The sequence below is a fragment of the Terrapene carolina genome, unplaced genomic scaffold (genome assembly GCF_002925995.2).
Source record: "Terrapene carolina triunguis isolate 2854851 unplaced genomic scaffold, T_m_triunguis-2.0 Scaffold21, whole genome shotgun sequence".
In the NCBI taxonomy this organism is placed as follows: Eukaryota; Metazoa; Chordata; order Testudines; family Emydidae; genus Terrapene; species Terrapene triunguis.
Genome location: NW_020664372.1, coordinates 36,224,537 through 36,247,836, shown reverse-complemented (window position 1 = coordinate 36,247,836; position 23,300 = coordinate 36,224,537). Strand labels below are relative to the sequence as shown.

The 23,300-nt window shown below is 41.3% G+C and overlaps 1 pseudogene; it reads right to left on the bottom strand.

Moving 5' to 3' along the window:
* Positions 1 to 19,449: 19,449 nt before the first annotated feature.
* LOC112125988 lies at positions 19,450 to 21,439 on the bottom strand (annotated as a pseudogene).
* Positions 21,440 to 23,300: the final 1,861 nt, after the last annotated feature.

Genomic DNA, 23,300 nt, shown 5'->3' with positions numbered 1-23,300 from the left:
AGAGTCTCCTAAACTGCATCCACAAAATTTGGATAGGTATCTACTTACATGTATGTATTTGCATGCACAAATGCATAGTTGCATTTATACTTATTTGTTCACTTGCATATTATGAATGTACCAATAGATGGATGTGCACATTTTCAGGCCATTTATTATGCTCCTTTGGAAACTCAGCCTTTAATGTTAGCAAGAATGTTATATGATTTATCTCCAATGTTAAGCTCTAATGATTTTTCTATGCTATTCGTCCGGAGTATCTGAAGTGCAATGTGAGAGACTCTATCGTGGCTATTTATGTGGCTCCCCATTATTGTATTATCTGGTTATCTCATAATCTTTAATGTATTTGCCATCACCTCCCCACCATGAGATAGAGAAGTACTATTATTACTTACAGATGAGGCACTGAGTGAGGAATTCTGGGTTCTAAACATAACTGTGCCACTTGTGCGCTATGGGCTTGATCTTGTAAAGTGCTGAGCGCCATCTATATGTAAGCCCCGTGGCCCAAGGCCTTAGAGAATAAAAATATCTTTATTTTCACCTATGGGTGAAATGGGAGAAGGTGGTCTTCAGAGACGGAGCTCCAGCCCAAGCCCATAGGTCTACACAGCTATTTAAAGCATCATAACGTGAGCTCTGCAAGCCCGAGTCTGTAGACAAGGGCTCTGAGACCTGCTGTCATGAGATCCTGCTTGCTGTGTAGACATATCTTCAAGGTCTAGAGTCCAGGGTAGCCCCACCATGTGTACAGTCCCTGAGCTGGGGACACCAGGGCTTCAAGGTTCTGTGGCTCCAGGGCAGCCCTGGCATGTGGACTGCCCTGGGGTTGGAGATCCCAGGGTTTCCATACTACTGGGCCAGCTGACTTCCCTGACTGCCTGACTCCCACAGGAAATGGAGCCATCTTCCCTGAGAGTCAGGTAGCCTGGAGAGTCAGCTGGACCAGGAGTCTGAGAGTCCTGAGGTCCCTAACTCTGAGGCAGTCAGCATGGTGGGGCTGCTATGGAGCCGGGGACCCCAGAAGCTCTGGACTAAAATCAATATGATTTTTGTCCGTTTCACTGCTGCCCGCCTGTTAGGTCAGTTTCACCATGACAAGAATCATGTACATTTTAGTCAGCCCATGCTGGGGTTCTTAGGGAGCATACTTCATTTTAGAAACACTCTGTTTCAGTGCAGCAGGAGGCTGAATTCATGATGCACAGTCAACCTTAATTCTGGCATTTCCTAACTTTTGAGTTCATGACTTTGCAACATTAACAGTGTTCTTTTAATGTAACATGTGTGTAATTAATATTTATACAGCACTAAAGATGTTTGTGGTGCTTAGTAGACATAAAAAAAAACAGAAGTCCCAGTAGGCAAAGTAAAAAATCTAAATTCCTCTTAACCTCTCTATTTTATCATAGTATCCCAATTAAATCAAAAACACACACAATTTAACCTCTTCTTCTTCTTCCCCTTATCCCATCAACTTGGGTTAGGTCATCATGCAAGCATCCACCATCTTCATCTTTCAGAAGTGGCTCTAAGATTCACTGCTTCCCATCTTCTCTGATGCAATCCATCCATCACTTTGGCAACTTTCCCAGGAATCTTTCCTACCACCATCTCTCCTACCATGCTATATTCACCAGGTACCCTTCATTCATCCTCTGTATGTTCTAAACCAAACTCTGGACCTAAAATATCACAGACATTTGGTTGACAGACTATTAAAAAAGTCAACATTCTGTAAGATACCTGCAAATTCTAGATATTCTAAATTCATCTTTTCTTCATATGACATTAATTCAGCCATACATTGCTGGTCCATGACTGGCTGTGTTGCCCTTTTTACCTTAGTATGATCTATTTATTCCCTCTTCGGAGTCTAATCATATCGTTGCTATTACATAAAAGATTTGAACTCTCTCGCTGTAGACACAATCTATAAGATCTGGGGACATACAATTTAATCATCTTGGATAATTGTATGCTGGTAGCCCTGAAAATTAAGTTAGAGCAGCTGCAAAACATGTGGAATAATGAGATTTTATCTATATTGCAGCCCTGATGAAATAATGGTGGAGACCTTATAACAAATGTTATTGACCTTCTCTGGGATATCATCATAATATCTCCTGTGTCAGATCTACATCATTGTAACTGGATTTTAAAGAATTTCTGTGATGGCTCAAAAAAAAAAAAAAATCTGTTCCACAGCACTGCTTCTTTCAATACAATCTAAATCTCTTTTTCATTTCTCCTTCTAATTGGGGGTGGAGGGGAGTGTTACCAGTCTTTCTAGGACTAGAACTCTCTGCTAATGTTAAAGTTTACCCAACATAAGTTGTAGGCTAGATTGCTACTGGCCCTTATGCAGGTTGTGGTAGGGTGCAAGAAGTTTTCTACTACCTTATACACCAGGGTTCGGCAACCTTTCAGAAGTGGTGTGCCAAGTCTTCATTTATACACTCTAATTTAAGGTTTCACATGCCAGTAATACATTTTAATGTTTTTAGAAGGTCTCTTTTTATAAGTCTATAATATATAACTAAACAATTTAGATTGTTGTATGTAAAATAAATAAGGTTTTAAAAATGTTTAAGAAGCTTCATTTAAAATTAAATTAAAATGCAGAGCCCCCTGGACCAGTGGCCCCTAGTTCTTGTATTATGAGGAGAAAATAACACTTCCTTATTTACTTTATTCACACCAGTCATGATTTTATAGACTTCTGCCACTGAAAATCAGCTTGCATGCCGCCTTCGGCACGCATGCCATAGGTTGCCTACCTCTGTTATACACCCTGGGCAAGGGATAGATACAATCGCAGCCCCGCACTTGAGATTCACACAGACTGCTCCCAAGGGCACATTGTTTCAAGGGGGTCACATCTATGACCCTCTCTCTGCACTGGCCAGCCAAAGGGGCTGCACACATCTGAGGAAGGATGGTACAGCCTGTGTATTTATCCTCACAGTACTCCTGTGAGTTAAGGAAGTACTATTATACCCACTTACAGCTGCATAGAGAGGCTAAGGGACTTCCCTAATATTTCACAGGGTGTCTGTAGTGGAGAAGGGACTCAAACTCAGTTTTTCCAAGCCCTACGTTAGCACTGTAACCACTGGACCAGCCATCCTGTCATGCTTGGATCATCCAAACATTCCTCAAATCAAAGGTATGTTTACTAGGTACAGCCTAACATATGTCTTTAGATCTGCATGTATCCAAAAGCAGATTAAAAATGCCACCTTCAAAGCAACATTGAAATACTTAACACTGATGGTTAAATTTAGTAGAGTTCTACAAATGTTTGTCATTCCATCTCTCCCCTCTCTCCCCCTCCCCTCCCCCGACTCTGTCCTTTAATAAAGATTGAACATTGTTAATGAATGCAAAGACAAATACCAAAAGGAAGCAGGGATATACTGAAAAAAAGTCCTCAGCTTCAGATTACTTCAATAAAACAATCAGCTAGAGTTACTGCACTGGGAAAGTTGGCGACAAACTGCTCTCTTTCTCAGAGTTGTTAATGGTTTTCTATAACAATAAAAAAAGGGAACTCACATTAAGTACATAGCATTGCCTCCTGCTGGTACATAAACTTGGATAACTTTCTAATGGAAATATAGTGTTTTTCCTTCTCTCCTTGTGTTTCCAGCTATGCTGGATTTTGCCTTTAAAGTGCATTGAGGAGAAAGGAGAAAGAGGCGGCACCATGGAGTAGGTTTTTAAAACCACTTTTCCTGATAGGAATAATTTGTCTCAGTAGGGTACAGAGAAAATGCATGTTACTCATTATTGTGCTCCTATGCAGTGAAATCTTTCAAGGGAAAGGCCACCCCTTGTTCTGTGTGAAATCCCAATTCAGGGATATTGCCACCCGCAGAGATGTCGAATTTTACAGCAGAATGCTTACTACTTATTTTCAGGTTCTCTCCACTAGACTCAATTTACTTCTGGTACCAAATACCCGACTTGTAGCAAGGAAAATACAAATATTATTTGCCTTTATATAATATCATACTTGGTCCAGATTTACACTACTTTGTCCAGGCAAAAGTTATTCTGTAGAATTTATTTTATTGTCATCCAAGTCAAATCAATGTCTGAGACTCTAGTGAATTCGGCTACTCACTCAGTAGCATTTCATAGAATCATAGAATATCAGGGTTGGAAGGGACCTCAGGAGGTCATCTAGTCCAACCCCCTACTTGGAGCAGGACCTGTCCCCAGATCCTTAAATGGCCCCCTCAAGGCTGCTTGAAGTGGTTAGGTGAGAGTCAGGGATAGCTGTTTTGCCAAGGCTTCAAAACCAGAACCAAGAAGCTTAGAGAAGATTGCCTCAGGTACACCTTTATGGAGGCTGCCCTTTTTACCCAGTGTCGGTAGCACTTTGGTGTGTTACAGGGAGTTCCTCCAGGCCCACAAGTTTCTCCCTTGGCTTTACCAGAAGGCAGGGAAAAGAGACAATCCCCTTTACTGTGACACTCCTCAAAGAAGCATAAGCATTCATACCTCTCTTGGCCTCCAAAGCTGAAGAAAATAGTGGCTTCTCCATCGTCGGAGTCCTCGGTGTGGGACTCTTTGGCTGCAGAGACGTACCACTCTGGTACCAAAGGTACAGGGCACCTTCAGGCTTACCACTCCCCAGTGCTGCTTCCTACTGTCTCGGTTAGAGCAGAGTCATTGACTCTGGTTCCCGAGTTTGGACTGTTGAGACCAGCTGCTTCTTCAGAGTAGAGGCTGGAGCCATCGCCCTTGATCACAGTGATGCAAAGGCCTATTTCAGTACCAACCACCCTAGAGGCCTATGCAGTTGCAAAGGATCTTCTGAGCCTCTCCGTACCACCCTCAATGGTTACTCAGACCAATGGTGTCTTACCAGGGCCACTGTATGGCATTCACATGTTGTCTCCTGTGTTGGTGTCTGCTCCAGCACTAGTGGCTTCAGGTCCAGTGTCACATCCTTGGTGATGGAGCTGGCTTTAAGACTGTGAGTATCCCCTCCACCACAGTGCATGGTACCAATAGCTAGAAAGCCCCCAGTGTTGCTGCCTGTACAGTAGTCTAGTCAGATCATGCCTTCCCTCAGTCTAGCCTTTTTTGCAACTGTATCACATGTTGACATATTCAATTTCGATCCACTAGATCCTTTTCAGCAGCACTATTGCCTAGCCAGTTATTTCCCATTTTGTAGTTGTACATTTGATTTTTTTTCTTCTTAAGTGAAGTACTTTGCAGTTGTCTTTATGAAATTTCATCTTGTTCAATTCCGTCTAATTTTCCAATTTAAGGTTGTTTTGAATTCTAAATTGGTCCCCCAAAATCTTTGCAACCCCTCCCAGCTTGGTGTCATCCACAAATTTTATAAACATACTGTCCACTCCATTATCCAAGTCATTAATAAAAATATTAACTAACATTGGACCCAAAACTGACCCCGTGGGACCCCACTAGATACGTCCTCCATTTTGACAGCGAACTGGTGATAACTACTTTTTAAGTAAGGTCTTTCTAGCAGTTGGGCACCCACCTAATAGCAATTTCATCTAGCCCACATTTTCCTAGTTTGCTTATGAGAATATCCTGTGGGACTGTGTCCTGTGGGACTGTGTCAAAAGCCTTACTCAAATCAAGATATGTCACATCTACTGCTTCCTCATTACCCTCATCCACTAGGTCAGCAGCCCTATCAAAGAAGGAAATTAAGTTGGTTTTGCATGATTTGTTCTTGACAAATCTATGCTGGCTATTCCTTGTAATCCTACTATCATCTAAGTGCTTACAAATTGATTGTTTAATAACTTGTTCCAGTATCTTTCCAGGTACTGAAGTTCGGCTGACTGATCTATAATTCCCTGGGTCCTCTTTGTTCCCCTTTTTAAAGATAGGGATTATGTTTGCCCTTCCCCACCCCTCAGGGACTCACCCATCCTCCAGGAGTTCTCGAAGACAATTGCTAATGGTTCCAGGATTGTTTCAGCTAGTTCCTTAAGTACGTTAGGATGCATTTCATCAGGCACTGCTGATCTGAATACATATAAGTTCTCTAAATATTCTTTAACCCATTTCCCCCTCTATTTTTGTCTTACATTCGTCCCCCTGGTTGTTAATATTAATTATGCTGAGTATCTGGTCACCATTAAGCTTTTAGTGAAGATTGAAGCAAAATGGGCATTAAACACCTCAGCCTTCTGGATGTCACCAGGTATGACTTTTCCTTCCATGCTAAATAGTAAACCTACACTTTCCTTCGTCTCTCTCTTGCTCCTAATGTATTTAAAGAACCACTTCTTATTGCCTTTTTGTCCCTTGCTAGATGTAACTCACATCATGTATCGGTCTGGAAATGAACAGAGAAAAATCAATACTACTTGCTCCTCCAGAGAATAGAGTTTATTGGAGCAATCCTAGATTCAACACTAGCCAGGGCTTTTCAGCTGCTGCCAAGATTCCTAGTGATACAGGATGCTGCATGTCCCTCAAGAACCATCCTCAAACATCAGTGAGGAACTGCTTCAGGCTGCCATAAGTGCATATGATGGTATGCACTTATGACCCCACATGCCAGACTGTATCGCAGGAGGTTGCAGGCCTGGCTCAAGTCAGTGTACCACCCTCAGGCACATCACCTGGACAGACTATCTGTATCCTAGGCAAAGACTTATCCTCTGTGATTGGTGGATGCAGGCCCGCCGACAGCAATTCCAGGTCCCAGGCCAGAACAGTCAATAGGCCCCCTAGAAAGGTCTGCCTGACATTTGGGTGGTGCTGCCGGCTGTGCTGTTGATGCCTAACGAGCTGTTGCCGGCTGCGCTGCTGAGCATGCTTTTCCAGCACAGCCAGGGCTTCCACATGCCCGCCTGGCAGCCTTTGCCGCCGCCGGCACCACCCCCTGTGTGCCTAGGAGCCTTGTGGCCCGCCTGGGCGATTTAAAAGGACCTGGGGCTCCTGGCCTCTGCCACCACTACTGTGGCAGTGGCCAGGGGCCCCTGGGCCCTTTTAAATCGCCTGGGCCCCTGGGCAATTGCCTCCTCCCCGCACTCCCCCCCTCCCCGGCGGCAGGCCTGGGTGGATGAGACAAGACAATGTCTTCGGGGGAGTCCCTTTCAGTTGCCTCTTCCTTCCATGACTCTAGTAACAGACGCTTCATCCATGGAGTATGGAGCGCATCTGGGAGCCATGCAGGCTCAATAGCTGTGGTCCAGTCAAGAGGTGGGAATGCCCCTAAACATTCTAGTGCAATCTCCAAAGCATGTCACCAATTCCTGCCCATGTATGCAGCAGAACTGTCCAAGTACTTACAGTCACCATCACAGTGGTGTTCTACATCAACAAGTAGGGGGCACCAGACCAAACAGCCTGTGCCAAGAGGCAGTCAGGCAGTGAAACTTCTGCATACAAAATTCACTGACACTTGTAGCATCACACCTCCTGGGAGTTCAGAATGGAGTAGTAGACCGGCTCAGCAGATCCATCAGTTTGGATCACAAGTGGTCACTCAGCACAGTATTCTAAGGGTACGTCTACACTACCCGCCGGATCGGCGGGTAGCGATCGATCTATCGAGGATTGATTTATTGCATGTAGTGTAGACACGATAAATCGATCCCTGATCGCTCTCCCGTCGACTGCTGAACTCCAGCTTGGCGAGAGGCAGAAGCAAAGTCGACAGGGGAGTGACAGCCGTCGATCCCGCGCTGCGTGGACACGAAGTAAGTGATTCTAAGTCGATCTAAGATATGTCAACTTCAGCTATGCTATTCTCGTAGTTGAAGTTCCGTATCTTAGATCGATCCCCCCCTCTCCCCTAGTGTAGACCAGGCCTAAGATCAGTATTTCAAGTAGGGGGAATTCCAAGTGTGGATGTATTTGCAACCCATCAGAACAGGAAATGCACCCAGTTCTGCTTGGACCCTGGGCTGTGGCCCACTTTCCTCTCAGACATGTTCCTTTTTCCTTGGGACCAGGGCCGGCTCCAGAGTTTTTGCCGCCCTAAGCGGCGGGAAAAAAAATAAAATAAAGCCGCGATCGGCGGCACTTCGGTGGCAGCTCCACCGCCGCCGCTTCGTTCTTCAGCGGCAATTTGGCGGCAGGTCCTTCCCTCTGAGAGGGACTGAGGGACCCGCCGCCGAATTGCCACCGAAGAGCCGGATGTGCTGCCCCCTTTCCGTTGGCCGCCCCAAGCACTTGCTTGCTGCGCTGGTGCCTGGAGCCGGCCCTGCTTGGGACAAGAACATGGTCTATGCCTACTCCCAGTACTGCTGATCCCCAAGATCAATGTCAGGCTGATAAGGATGAACAAAAGCTCCACACTCTGGATGTTTGATAAGCCCTAGCCTTTTATCTAGATAGAATTAGGCCCTTCCATGGCTCCTCCCAACTATTTTTCTCCTATACAGAACAAGTGAGGGAGCATCTTGTAATGGCACCACAGCTGTCCAAGTGGATCACCAGCTGCATCATCATGTGTTACAATGCTCCGGGTCTTACCCCTCCGGTACAGTTATCTGAGCATTCAACCAGAGCTCACTCATCATCCATGCTGTTTGCGAGTAATGTCCCAATTGCAGGCATTTGCAGAGCAGCAATGTGGTCCCCAGCGCACACCTTTGCTACACATTATGCAATTCTGACTTTATCAAAGGAAGGTGCTAAGAGAGAATAGTTCTGCAGTCCCTCTGCCAATAACACTCCAAGCCCCTCGTCCTACTGGAAACTGCTTGGGAGTCACCTAAGTTAATGCACATAGGCAATCACTTGAAGGAAGAACAGTTACTAACCTTTTGGTATTGTTGGTTTGAGATGTGTTGCATATGTCCATTTCATGACCCATATTCATAGATTCATAGATTCACAGATTCTAGAACTGGAAGGGACCTCGAGAGGTCATCGAGTCCAGTCCCCTGCCCGCATGGCAGGACCAAATACTGTCTAGACCATCCCTGATAGACATTTATCTAACCTACTCTTAAATATCTCCAGAGATGGAGATTCCACAACCTCCCTAGGCAATTTATTCCAGTGTTTAACCACCCTGACAGTTAGGAACTTTTTCCTAATGTCCAACCTAGACCTCCCTTGCTGCAGTTTAAGCCCATTGCTTCTTGTTCTATCCTTAGAGGCTAAGGTGAACAAGTTTTCTCCCTCCTCCTTATGACACCCTTTTAGATACCTGAAAACTGCTATCATGTCCCCTCTCAGTCTTCTCTTTTCCAAACTAAACAAACCCAATTCTTTCAGTCTTCCTTCTTAGGTCATGTTCTCAAGACCTTTAATCATTCTTGTTGCTCTTCTCTGGACCCTTTCCAATTTCTCCACATCTTTCTTGAAATGCGGTGCCCAAAACTGGACACAATACTCCAGCTGAGGCCTAACCAGAGCAGAGTAGAGCGGAAGAATGACTTCTCGTGTCTTGCTCACAACACACCTGTTAATACATCGCAGAATCATGTTTGCTTTTTTTGCAACAGCATCACACTGTTGACTCATATTTAGCTTGTGGTCCACTATAACCCCTAGATCCCTTTCTGCTGTACTCCTTCCTAGACAGTCTCTTCCCATTCTGTATGTGTGAAACTGATTTTTTCTTCCTAAGTGGAGCACTTTGCATTTGTCTTTGTTAAACTTCATCCTGTTTAACTCAGACCATTTCTCCAATTTGTCCAGATCATTTTGAATTACGACCCTGTCCTCCAAAGCAGTTGCAATCCCTCCCAGTTTGGTATCATCCGCAAACTTAATAAGCGTACTTTCTATGCCAATATCTAAGTCGTTAATGAAGATATTGAACAGAGCCGGTCCCAAAACAGACCCCTGCGGAACCCCACTCGTTATGCCTTTCCAGCAGGATTGGGAACCATTAATAACAACTCTCTAAGTACGGTTATCCAGCCAGTTATGCACCCACCTTATAGTAGCCCCATCTAAATTGTATTTGCCTAGTTTATCGATAAGAATATCATGTGAGACCGTATCAAATGCCTTACTAAAGTCTAGGTATACCACATCCACAGCTTCTCCCTTATCCACAAGACTCCTTCCCCCAGTGCATTGGAACCTCTCATCTAAGGGTCTGGTGTGAAGGAACGGGGGTGGGGAGGACATCTTTGCTCTTTATACCCTCAGCTCAGAACACGATGGGCACAGGGGGCAGGCATGGCTGCCCCGACAGGTACCACTCAGGAAAACTCTGGCACTGGTACCTGAGACACACACGCACACCTACTGCAATCGACATAGGCAACACATATTGAAGAACAGTAGTTACGAAAAGGCAACTGTTCTTGAATAGGATTAAATAGGACCATAGAGTTTTTGTGTCTCTGTGTTTCAGGCTGTTTTTATTTTATTCTATTTTTGTCAATGGGAATAATACTAAAATCTGCCACTCCATATAAAATTGCTCTAATCAAAATAAAAATATTTTAAAAAATAAAGAATAAAACCAAGTACCTGAGGGTAAAATCCTTATAGCTCCTTATGTTGGGGCTCCGATCATCCAAGTATCCCCAGTACAGCAACAGCTGCCCTCCATCTCTGTTGTGCAGTGTAAGTCTGTAAAATACAAGGGAAAATGCAAATGTTAACTTAATGCAGTCAACAGCAATGGGATTGCTTGATATCTCTTTGCTTTGTAGGTTTTCTTTCCTCCACTCCACACTTCTCTTCTTTGTTTGTTACATATAAACTCTGAAATATACACAACAGCTGTAGCCAGTATAATTTATGTATGTAAGCAGGGTCTGGATGAATGCTTCCCTGACAGCTAGTTGGGAGAGGGGAAGAGACCCTGGGTATGTTTATGTAAATACCGTTTGCTCCTGCTTTGCTTAGATTTGCTAGCTATTCAGCAGATGGAGCAGTGTTTTGCTCATTGTCATCAACTTGGCTGGTGTTGGGTCACAAATCATGTTAGTACTGAATGCAGGAGTGGTGAACTATGGTTACCAATGTTTGTAATTATTGTGGGAATATAGAAAAGAAGGTCTGTGCTGAACCTGTCCCAAAGGAGGGAGTCACTTTCGGTTTGGTAAAACAAGGGCTCGAATGTCCGAGCCTTGTGAAAGTAAGAGGGATGGGGGCAGGAATACCAGCCAGGAGGCTGCACACCCTCAAGGGTCCTCCCTAGGCTGGTTTAACCTGTTCTTCCCTCCTCACCCCCCCCCCCCCACACTGTTCAAAGAAAGAGCTAAATAGGCTTCCTTAGGAGTCTCTTTGTTATTTTAAATGCTCCATCAGAGCTGAAGCCAGGTGTGATAGGACTGTGTTTCTGCCCTACCTGCCCAGAGCTGGAAATCACTGAGAGCTGAAATCACTTGTGACAGGACTGTGTTTCCTGCACACTAAGAGACTGTCTGGCAGGGGCGGCCGGTGGGAGCAGCAAGCAGGCAGATGGCAGGAGCAAGAGCAGGTGGCCGGTGTGGGCGGCCGGCAGAGGCGGCTGGTGGGAGCAGCGAGTGGGCGGCCGGCCGGCAGGGGCGGCCGGCGGGACAGCAGGGCAGCAGTGGAGAGGCGTGATGAGCGAGTAACATGCCTCTTTCCCCCACTTTAGCCCCTACCCAGGGTGGGAGGTGAACTCTGCAGAGCACAACTGAACTCTGGGTCTGCACTGACCAAGGACAGCAACTGTGGGTGGGGTGCAGAGAAGGGTCTGGCGTGTGAAGGGGACTTTTGGGTTGCTGGACTTAAGAACCTGAGGGGAAAAGGCACGGCCCAACCTACTTGGGGTGGGTCTTTTACTCATGGTTTATGTTTATGAACCCTGTTTGCAGTGTTTTCCCAAATTAATGCCAAGTTACTTCCCTCCTTTTATTAAAAGTTTCTTTTCTACACTCATACTCTGTGCTTGTGAGTGGGGAATTATTGCCTCTCAGAGGTGCCCAGGGGTGATGTGTAAATTTCCCAGGTTACTGGGTGGGGGCTCGAGCCGGTTCTGTGTTGGATCAATGGAAAGGAACCCCAAGATATTGAACCCAGCCCTGGCTGCTGCTGGCTCCACCTAGCAGAAGGGTTACACGTAGAAGCCTAATATAATAGATTTTTAAAAAATTGAATTTAATACAAATATAAAGCCTATATTTGCAATGCTCCAAGCCACACCATGTTCTAGCTAAAACGGAGTTGAGAGAGTGGCTGGTGACCATAACAAGCTAGAAGAACAAAGTGACAGAGTAATAACAAATATATTACACATATAACCCATAATATATAGAATACAGTATGTGTCATGACAATGGACATTTTAAATATATTTGAATAAATGAAAATATATTGTCACAGCATTCCTATCAAATGTCATGAAACATGGTCCATTTCACAATGCCTATAGATAATTCACATACTTCTCAATATTGTATATACTGTTCTGTATGCTGACCTGTATATTTCAAATAAATGTTCAATACATTTGATGAAACATCAAAATGTGCACACAGGGAATCTATTATTTTTCCACTGGGGTGTAAGATACAAATTTTTACATGTTCAAGAAATGAATCAACCAACTATAAAAAGATCCATACATTTTGTGAATACATTTTAATGTGTCCTTTGTTGATGATCACCATTCAGCTAATGACTCACAAGAGGCTTTGCCTCTGGCTCTAAACTGACTTGTGAAGAACTTAACATGGATCACTGATTAATGTTTTATGATCAGTCTTAATACCAGAAATCTAATGGAGCAATTACTAGTAGACTAGTTCATTCTAAAGTCACATCACAAGTAATGCCACAGTTATGATTCTATCAGCTTCTCCATTACAAACCTTCATGTTCAATATATCTTAACCATGTCAAACTGATGGAGAAGAACATTTTAGGTGGATAAGGTATCAGTCTCTGCTTTTTCTTTTCTTTTTTTTGGGGGGGGGGGAGGGATGCTGATGTTAAGTAATGTATTTTGAGCTTATAAAGAAGCACAAAATATAAATTTCATGCAGTTCAAGTATGTTATTTTGCCAGACTGTAAACCAAAAATGTAGTTTTTTAAAAAAAGAAAAAATGAGAGAATTATGCCTTCCTGTGGACTAAGCCATATTTTGCTAATATGAAAAAATATATTGTAAAGTTGCATATGTTTAATGTCATATCATAAACATGTAGTAAATCTCATGACCAAAGCTCTCTCTGGCTCACATTTTGGATCTCTGTTATGTATTTAGGACTCGCTCAACATGCACAAGTGAGAAATGTGGAGTCATATAGAGTGTGAAGAATAGGAGAGTTTGATGACATATACTTTTTAATGTGAGGCAATTCTATTATGTGCAACATTGTCACCACGTTTAAGGCTTCAATCCTGTTTCCATCAGTGGGAGCTTTTTCCATCTCATGAATGGAACCCAAAGTGTCAGCGCTACGATCTGAAGTGGAGGGGAGAAAAGAGGGGCAGTGTGGCTCTGTGGAGGCAATGCACACTGAGAAAACAATTACTGCTGGGAAGTAACCCATTTTTCTCCTTCATGACATTTCTTCCCTATGGGAAGAGACTGTCAAGCACTGACTTCCTTGAGGAGATGGGCCGAGGAGATTTGCCAGTTAAACAGTGATTGAAGCACTGTCCTCAACAAACGAGCATCTGTCCTTGATGCAACATCAAGCTATTTGTGAAACTGTGATCCATTCGCTACATAGAATAATCCAGGTTTCTGAAAATAGCACAGCACGGATACATACCATTGAGGCTGCCATCCCTCAGGACCTGGCCCTTTGAGGACAAAGTATTGAGCAACTATTTAATAAGAGCTGGGATCTAACCAGACTCCGACACAAACTCTTTGAATGGGCTGCCTCTGCCTTTTTCTTTTCAAAACACCCCTCAGTGCAGTAAATAAACTAACAGTGGAGCATTATTTCTGCCTGCTTTAAAAGGCTGTGTTTTATTCTTCTCATTCAGAGAATTCACTCAGAACATTTTCAGTGGTTGGAGTGATCCTTTCTAAATACTTTCTTCACAAGATGATATAGGAAATAAAAGGTAAGTGTGTTGTGTTATTTTTTGTTCTATTACACTTCCCTTGTTGTCCCAGATCACTTTAGTGATGCCATTTTTTGTTGTTGTTGGACAAACATTTCCTTTGGGACTGGCCCTTCCTCTCCCCTTACTCGAGTATAACTTCTATTGACCTTCAGAGGGGAATTTGCCTGAAAAAGGATTGGGGCCTATATTTCTTAAGGCTTGGTAACTTAATTGGAGTTACTTCTGATTCACATTGGTGTACAGATGGGCCTGAACTGGAATACCAAATCCAAACACCCTGAACTATGGAGAAGTCTCAATTTAGATCCAGATCTGAACTTTACAACTTGGGCCTATCACATCTTTACTGTCAACCAAAACATAAACAAACACAGTAAAGGAAGAGAAAGTATTGTTGCCTGGCTGCCTTAAATAGGATGAGCTACACAATGGCACATGTAAACATTTTCCAAAGACCTAAGTAGGGAAAACACAACTAATATTGAAAAATCCCCCTGTGACAGCAGAACTGAGTATCAGAATTGCAGATGCAAAATGGGTTGCTTGTGGGTGGGATTTTTTGAGCACCAGAACTCAGCATGCTCTTCCAGCTCAGTTAGTTCTGGGCAGTGTCGCAAGGCTTGTATGAGTCAGAATCTAACCTGAGACCTCTAAAACTTATTGTATGACTCTCTACTGCATGAGCTAAAAGCCACATGCCCCATAGGCCAAGGCCGTAGCAGACCCATCAATCTCTAGATGGTCTAGGTGACATTAGAGGGGGACAGAGTGTGACGGGTTGGATCACAGAAACCCCCTTGGGAGCTGCCACCCGATGTGCCAAGACTACCCCTGCTTCTGTTTTCCCTGCCAGCTTAGGGCTCCAGCACCCTGTCTTGCTGAGCCAGCCTCTCCTGTCTGGCTCCAACACAGACTCAGGGTCTGAATCACTTGTCCCAAAACTGCAAGTTTACCCAAAAACAGCTCACAGGAGTGTGCTTGTCTTTAGCACTCAGATGCCCAACTTCCAATGGGGTCTAAACCCAGATAAATCCGTTTTACCCTGCATAAAGCTTATGCAGGGTAAACTCATAAATTGTTCGCCCTCTATAACACTGATAGAGAGATATGCACAGCTGTTTGCTCCCCCAGGTATTAATACATACTCTGAGTAAATTACTAAATAAAAAGTGATTTTATTAAATACAGACAGTAGGATTTAAGTGGTTCAAAGTAATAACAGACAGAACAAAGTAAGTCACAAGCAAAATAAAATAAAATGCGCAAATCTATGCCTAATCAAACTAAATACAGATAATCTCACCCTCAGAGATGCTTCAGTAAGTTTTTCTCAGACTGGACACCTTCCAGGCCTGGGCACAATTCTTTCCCCTGGTACAGCTTTTGTTCCAGCTTAGGTGTTATCTAGGGGATTCTCCATGATGGCTCCTCTCTCCCTCTGTTCTCTTCCACCCCTTTATATATCTTTTGCATAAGGCGGGAATCCTTTGTCCCTCTGGGTTTCCACCCCCCCTCACTGGAAAAGCACCAGGTTAAAGATGGATTCCAGTTCAGGTGACATGATCACATGTCACTGCAAGACTTCATTACTCACTTGCCAGCACACACATATACAGGAAGACTCAAAGGTAAATACAGCCATCTGCAGACAATGGGAGTCATCAAGATTCCAAACCATCCTTAATGGCCCACACTTTACATAATTACAATAGGCCCTCAGAGTTATGTTTTATATTTCTAGTTTTAGATACAAGAGTGGTACATTTATACAAATCAGATGATCATACTCAGTAGATTATGCACTTTGTAATGATACCTTACAAGAGACCTTTTGCACGGAGCATATCCCAGTTGCATTATATTCACTTATTGTCAAATTTTTATAAAACTATCCCAGTTACATTATATTCACTTATATTTTTATAAAACCATATAGACTGCACAACGTCACACAGAGCACCACACCAAGCAGGCATGGCGTACACTTGGATCCTATAATGTACTTTGAGAAGGACAACGGGCAAAGGATCAACTGCTGGGTCATTTTAGTGGGAGAATTTGAAATGGAAAGCCAAAGGAATATGTTCTTCAGTGGCATTTATTTTGTGCTTGAGGTGTGAGATTTACTAGAATAACACCTGAGGACCCAGTTCTGCAAACTTTAATTCCCTGACTTCAGTGGGACTCTGCATGGGGTATGTAGGATCAAGTCCTGAAATTATATTCTCCATTATCTAAAGGCTCTTTGTTATAATACTTAGATCTATTATTCTAAGAATTTTGGCTTCTAGCTATGTTAACCCAGTTGTAATAATTATTTTACCACTTACAATTGCTGTTTTCCAGGGACTGTGTTACTAAAGGAAAATAGAGTCCATTATAAATGCCATTATATTACTCATTAAACTGGTTTTTATATATAATATATATATATAGCGAGAGAGAGAGAGAGAGAGCACTTTTTGTAGTCTTCGTTTTTAGTTGACTAATAATAATAAAAACAACTCAGTCAGGGCATGCTAGTCCTGGCCTTCTGTCTAGAGGGCTGGTCTGCCTGGTTGGCATTAAGCACACTGAAGAACCTTCCTTTTAGAAGTTAGTTCTTTGTGTGATTGGATTTTTACCTATTGGATTTTGCAATTTCTGTTCTTACAATATTATTTTGAAAGAGATTCATTATGCATAACAAGATGTAATTAGTTCTCTTAAATAAATCTTCAGTGTCTCCCATAGATCCAACAAATCTGAGGCTTTGACACCATTAATTTTTTTAGAAGGGTCAATGTGTTTATTAATTTGATATATAGGAGCCTGTGAATTATGTGAAACTAAATGTACATATTTTAGATTACTTAATTGACTCTATGACTATTCTGTCCTTGACTAGGTTTGAGATTTACATCAGGTTAATGTTAGAATATTAAATAGTATACATGGAAGGGAACTGTAAGCAGGCTTTTGAACTGAAAGGTACAGAAATCTCCAGATTGTTATAAAAGTAATGTCTTACATTAGAGTTTTATGCTGTAAAATCAACATTCAGAGTTGAACTTGTTTAGTAACACCAACCACGGAAAGATTTAGTGTTAAATTAAAACAATCTCTTCATACAGATGTTACCTTAGTCTCCTTTATTAAATTAAATCTTTCTATGAAGAAAAGATGGTAATTTGAATGGTAAAAATGTATTATCACTAATATTACTTCAAAAGATATTACAATGATAATGAACCTACTGAAAGAAATAACTTCACAAGAAAGGTCACCATAATTTAAATTGTAAAACATTTGTCATGTCATTAATTCTACTTCCATCATTTCTTATGTAATAAGCCATTTATCATTAGGATCATTTTGATCAGCAATGGCAATAAGTGGGCGCTGATTTAATGAATAGATATGCAGGGTTACTAGCATTGGATGTAAGTAAGGTACTAAAATATGTCCGTATTCTTTAATTTAGGATTTCTGGAAAAATGCTTATCTTAAGTATTGGCTCACGTTTGAGTGATTGGCCAAATGGATTCCACTTCTGGAGTGCATGCATCCCATGTGCATGAGATCAGATTCTTTGGTTGATAAAGGTAAGAGTGGTGATGTAATATAATTAGACTTTTGTAAGGCATTTGACTTGCTATTGCAAAATGCTTTGATTTAGAATCTAGAATAATACAAAATCAACCCAGCACACATTAAATGGATTAAAAGGTGGGGGGCTCAAAATGTAATTTAAATTGGGAATTGTCTTTGAGCAGGTATGTTTCCAATGGGGCCCCAGAGGGATCGGTTCTTGGCCGTATCCTAGCTAACATTTTTATCAGTCACCTGGAAGAAAACATAAAATCATTACTGATAAAGTTTGCAGATGGCACAAAGACTTGGGGGAGTGGTAAATAATGAAAAGGACAGGTCACCAATACAAGGAGATCTTGATCGCTTGCTAAGCTGGGCATAAGCAAACAATATTCATTTCAGTACAGCCAATGTAAAGTCATACTTCTAGGAACAAAGAATGCAATACTTATGGGATGGTGGACTCTGTCTATCCTGGGAAGCAGTGATTCTGAACAAGACTTGAGGGTTGTAATGGATAATGAGCTGAATATATGCTCCCAATGTGATGCTGAGGCCAAAAGGGCTAACATGATCGCTGGATGTATAAACAGGGAAATATTGAGTAGGAATAGAGAGGTAGTGTTACCTCTGTATTTGGCACTGGGGCAACTGCTATGGAATACTGTGTCCAGTTCTGGTGTCCACAGTTCAAGAAAGATGTTGAAAAATTGGAGATGGTTCTGAGAAGACCCCTGAGAATGATTAAAGGACTGGAAAACATGCCTTTATAGTAAAATATTCAAGGAGCTCAATCTTATTTAGCTTATCAAAGAGAAGGTTAAGGAGTGACTTGATCACTGTATATGAGAGTGTACACGGGGAACAGAAATTTGATAATGAAGGACTGACCATCTTGGCTAATAGCCATTGATGGACCTATCCTCTGTGAACTTATCTAATTCTTTTTTGAAACCAGTTAGACTTCTGGCCTTCACAACATCTCCTGGCAATGAGTTCCACAAGTTGACTATGCATTGTGTGAAGTAATACTTCCTTATGTTTGTTTTAAATCTGCTGCCTATTAATTTCATTGAGTGACCCCTGATTTTTGTATAATAGGAAGGGGTTAAATAACACTTCCTTATTCACTTTCTCCACATCATTCATGATTTTATAGACCTCTATCATATCACCCTTTAGTCATCTCTTTTCTAAGATGAACAGTCCCAGTCTTTTTAATCTCTGTTCATATGGACACAGTTCTATAGCCCTAATAATTTTTGTTGCCCTTCTCTGCACCTTTTCCAGTTCTAATATATTTTTTTAGATGGGGTGACCACGCAATATTCAAATTGTGGGCATACCATGGATATATAGAGTGTCATGATGATATTTTCTATCTTATTATCTATCCCTTTCCTAATGGTTCGTAGCATTCTGTTAACTTTTTTGACTGCCACTGCACACTGAGTGGATGTTTTCAGATAACTATCCACAATGACTCCAAGATCTCTGTGAATTGCAGACTCAAGGACCCACCACTGAGAATATCCTAACCTCTAGACCAGCGTTTCCCAAACTTTTTTGGCCATGGAACACTTTTTAGCCTATTACGAAACACTTATAATATTATTTTGTAGTCGTTTGGTTTTCAAATAAAAAATTGCGTTATTTATGCTCAAATATATTTTATTTTATAAAACAAAGCAAAAATACAAATTTACAATAACTTGAACTAACAATTTCTAACTGGAAAGCGTGTATAAAGTAGTACAAAAATGAAGTGCAAGAGTCAAAATTAAAAACAGTGTTCTACTTAAAAAAACCCCTGTTTTTATATATACACAAACACCAAACAAATTAGATTTTTACTAGGAAAAACTATTTTTATAAACAGAAATACAAATTTGGATTTAATGGGATTGGTGTTTCTGCATTTTTCTATCACAAATTCGCTTAATATTAGGAATAATGCTGGAAAGTTGAATCCTCATGTCAGGCACAGCATCAAGTCTATTCCTATATTTGGTTTTTGTTGCAGTATAATACGAAAATCCCGTCTCACACAAATAAGTTGTAGCAAAAGGAAGGAGCACTCGAACTGCACGTTTAGCCACATTAGAGTAGTCGTCTATTAGGCTGCTCCAAAAATTATTCAGCGGAAGATCCTTAAACTTTTGTTTCAAATCAGAGTCAGAAATTAAGTCAATTAGGCTTTCATAATGGTGCGCAGTAAAGCCGACTGGTTTGGCTGTAATTACAAACGGATTTCGTACCCAAGCATTATCATCAGTAGTTGTAGGAAATAAAGAGGCCTGCAAGTCACGTAAGTGCTGTAAAATGGTTCTGGAAACTTCTTCATGGACTGTAGAATTTATTTCAGTCAGAAATTCATGTACTGTAGGGAAGTAGTCGAAGTTATTCTGTTCTACAGAAGATACCCAGAATTCCAGTTTCTTTTTTAACGACGAAATTTTATCCATTGTAGCAAAAATGGTCACATTCTTTCCTTGCAGCGACAGATTAATTTCATTTAATTTTGCAAAAATATCTGCAAGATACGCAAGTCTCATTAGCCATGAGGAATTTGTCAGACAGTCATTAAATTCGTCCTGAATTATCTGAAGTGAAGAATACCAGTAGTTCACTACGAGGCTCAAAAAGCCTCACAAGCACTTTTCCTCTGGATAGTCACCTCACTTCTGTATGTAAAAGAAGCGCTTTGTGCTGACTACCCATTTTCTCACACAAAATTTTAAATAATCTGGATTGAAGTGGTCAAGATTTGACAAAATTGATAATTTGTACTGCTTCATCAAGCACAATTTTCAGATATGCTGGTATTTTTTTAACTGCAAGTGCTTGTCTGTGTAGAACACAATGGCTCTTAGTGCTTTCTGGTGCCACACTTATGATTTGCGTTACAGCTCCCTTCATTTTTCCGATAATTGCCTGAGCACCGTCAGTACATACATCAATAAATTTTCCCCAACTAATTTCATGCTTTCTGATAAAATTGTTGATGCAGTTGAATATTTCTTCTCCAGTTGTGTTGCTTTGCAGAGATTCACATAAGAGCAGATCCTCTTCAATAATATTATTAAATCTATATCAGACAAATACTAGTAGCACAGCAAGTCCTAAAATGTCAGTGGACTCATCTAGCTGCAATGAATACTCATGGCAAATTTTCAGTCGGCAAACTAGCTCTTTTTCTGTGTCATCGGCAAGATCTTTAATATGGCGTGCAACAGTATTATTTGACAACTGTACAGCATCAATTTTTTTACCAGACTTCTCGCTCAACATGCATGTTATAATATCTTTCACGCAAGGCTTGATAAGCGTTTCTCCAATAGTGTGAGCTTCTCCGTCAAGCGCTATAGGGTAACTTACTCGATAAGATGCCTCTGTTGCACTTTTGTTGTCTGTTTTAGCAATTTTAATCATCGAAAGTTTACAACTTCCAAGTGAGTCACGCTTCCTCTTGAAAAAACTTATATCTTTGTCTTTGTATTCAGCATGCTTGGTTTCTAAATGCCTACGAAGTTTAGCAGGAGCCAATGAACTGTTTGCTAGTATTTTGTTGCACACCACGCACTGCGCATCAGGAACATCTTTATTTCCAACATACATAAAACTGAAAGACAAATAACTTTCATCATACTTTCGTTTCGGTCTTTTAACACCTGCTTCTTCTTGTTTTTTGATATACTTCGGTGGAAATTCTTTCACCTTGGATAACTCGCTAGTACTAACAGATTTTTTGGCAACAAAAGACTGCGATTGTGCATCCTCACTTTGAAGTGTCACAATATTTTGCTCATTTATTTTGGCCACAGTTGGAGTACCAGAAGAACTTGCTTTTCGTTTCAAAGTTCCTTCTTTTAGCCACAAATCCATGGTGATTAGGTTTAGTAACAATATTTAGAAATACTGATTTTTGTCAAATTTTGTTTGTCACAAATATTTATATTGTTTCGAGTGAAGCTAGTTTAGTTGTGCTTATCGCACACACAGTAAAGACCCACAGGTTTGAACGTGTTGAGTGAATATGTTATATTCAACATGGCGTAAAGAGAATGGTGTGTGCATACCACTGCAGTTCACGCAGCCTCGAGTGGAAGGGGTACGATGTCACTAACTGTAACGTGCCCGAAAGGGGTAGACGTCAACATGCTTGCATGCCATGTTCTCTTTACGCCATGATATTCAATACGAGATCTATCAATAACCAGAAAAAGAGTTTTATGTTAAATTATAGTCATTCAAAAAGAGTTGTAAACTATGCTTCAAATATGCCAAATTTAAAATTAAAAAAAATTTAAAGACCCTTTTTTAAAATTATGATTCTTTCACGGAACACCTATTCACATCGTGCAGAACACCAGTGTTCTGCAGAATACAGTTTGGGAAACACTGCTCTAGACCCCCTACAATTTCAGTCTGGAGATGGTTAACTCAAGCACCTCAGCTGATTTCAACTATAATGGTAATACATGGGACGAAAGGTGACCTCCTGTGGATTATGGACCATGCTATATAGGTCTTTAAAGACAAAAGTCACTACATTCTTTGAGAGGGTCAATAAATATGTGCACATGTGTGGTAAACTCACTGTTTACCCCCTTTTCCAGATCATTTATGAATATGTTGAACAGTAGTAGTCCCAGTACAAATCCCTGGGGGACACCACTATTTATCTCAATCCATTCTGAAAACTGACCATTTATTCCTACACTTTCCCCCCATCTTTTAACCAGTTACTGATCCATGAAAGGACCTTCCCTCCTATCCCATGACAGCTTACTTTGCTTAAGAGCCTTTGGTGAAGGACCTTGTCAACGGCTTTCTGAAAGTCCAAGTACAATATATCCACTGGATCACTCTTGTGCACATGTAATTTTCAAAAACACTGGTCACCCACAGCTTCCATTGACTTCAATGAGAGCTATAAGGTACTCAGCCCTTTTGAAACTTAGGTAATTAGGGCACAGTGCAAGCAAGGCCCATCTCTTTTCACAGACCTTTGCATGAACAATGTGGAGCCCAGCTGGGTAATTATATTGAGAAGTCTTTTCTTCCTATTAGGCTGTTTGGTGTAAAGACAGTTGTTCTGTTAAATTTTGTATATGCACCTAGAGGCCTTGGTAATCAGTGAAATTTATAAATAAATAAACAGATAAGTCACATTTTAAAGCTGCATTTGCAGGAATGTCTAAATGCATTTGTCAAACATATTTTCTCAGAAGCGCAAGTTGGCTCATTTAAGTTTTGGAGAATTTTTTTTCTCATCATCAAATAGTTTCACTTAGCATTTCTATCAAGTTTAATTCTCTTCACATATCTTCATTTTTAGATAATTCATAAGTAGAATTGAGAGTGCTGGAAATGACCAGTTCCAAAATCAGTTTTCTTTGAATTTTGAAGGCCTTATTCTCTGCTCATATTGGAAATCAGGAGTAACTCCACTGAAGTCAATAATATTAGACTGGTGTAAAACCAGTGTAAATAAGTGGAATATCAGGCCCTGAACGTTTAGTTACAGGACGGACAGCTCTGATGGAAACTGGAAGCTTTTAGCATTGCTTGTATGTTATATTTCTGGGCTGGTGGAAGGTAGGCTAGAGTATTTGCCATTCTTCTTATCTTGCATGCTGTATCAAACTACCAGCCAGGCCTTTTTAATCTTGTAAACTTTCTAGCTCCCACCCTTTTATCATTAGCTTCTTGGTAATTTGATACTTATATCTTGGAATTGACA